The sequence below is a fragment of the Microtus pennsylvanicus genome, chromosome Y (genome assembly GCF_037038515.1).
Source record: "Microtus pennsylvanicus isolate mMicPen1 chromosome Y, mMicPen1.hap1, whole genome shotgun sequence".
NCBI classification, from domain to species: domain Eukaryota; kingdom Metazoa; phylum Chordata; class Mammalia; order Rodentia; family Cricetidae; genus Microtus; species Microtus pennsylvanicus.
In genome coordinates, this window is record NC_134602.1 from 15166013 (window position 1) to 15167304 (window position 1292).

The following is a 1292-nucleotide window of genomic DNA, read 5'->3' on the forward strand; positions in this document are numbered from 1 at the left end:
GGCTTTTGTAAGGGATTGTGATCTCTAAGTTTTTCCCCTTTCAAGAACTAATCATTCTATTAATCACAATTCTAAACTGCTGTGGGAGTTTGTTTGTGACTTATGCCTTCACATGTGATACAAGCGACCTGTGTGTATAGGGTCTTCTCTCTGTTCATGTGGGGAAGGCATGGCAGCAGGAGTAGATGGCTGCTCATTCTCTGTAAGGAAATCAGTAAACAGTGGGCACCAAGTACAAGGATGTCCTGAAATATTAAGTCTTTTCCTTTCAAGGCCCTAAAGCCTCCAGCTAGGTTCAAGGGCACGACAATCTCCAAACCCACCAAGCATGAAGTATTCAGAACCAGAAGCCTGTGTGTGCCATATCACATAAATTCATCGTGAGTACACCAATCTGTTTTTTTTTAATTCTAAATTATTTTGTCCCATCAGAACAATCTATATTACCAATTAACCAAATTTGCTGCATCTTTGGTGTCCTAGAATTGCCTTAAATTGTTGCTGGGACAGACATACAAAACTTCCTGTGCTGTTATGAGACCAAAAGGGGACAGCACTTATTTCAGGAATCAAAGGCAGTTGGGTTCAATCCTATGGTTAGCTGTCAGCTAGACACTGGAAGCATGAATTTGACTAAGAAAGGGAGACAGCATACATGGAGGCAGGTAACCTTTCCTTTGCAAATGAGCCATTTTGAGGCCTTACTTCAGGCTCTTCTCTTCTCCTAATTTTGTTTTTTTTATTAGTTTAGGAGAAGAATTAAAATTCCATTTACAGTATCTGTGAACCCGAATGAGTTAAGTATGTGTGACCAACTTGATGTCTGCCTGTCTGTCAACAGGGCCAGAGTTCAGGGGCATCTGATGCATAGCACAGGAATGTCAGCCATCAATCTCTGGTCCACCTAACTCTACAGCATTAGAGTTGTCATGGTTGCTCCACTGATCTTCCTCGTATGATCTCCATCCACAGAGATGTCAGAATAATCCTCCCCTGAGAGTGCAAGTTCTTTACAAATGAAAGATTATACAACAGAAGACACATGGGAGATTTATATGGGCAAGCTGTTGAAAGGATAAAGTGACAGAAGAAGTTTATTGATTAATTAAAGAAAGAATCTGCTTCAGCTGATAGGTTAGAACATAGGTAGGTGGAGTAAACAAAATAGAATGCCGGGAGGAAGAGGTAGTGAGCTCAGAGAAGCCATGCTCCCCTCTCCCCGGCAGATGCCATAGCTCTGCTCTCTGAGGCAGATGTCTATGCAGCCAGCCACCATGTCAGACATGCTGAAT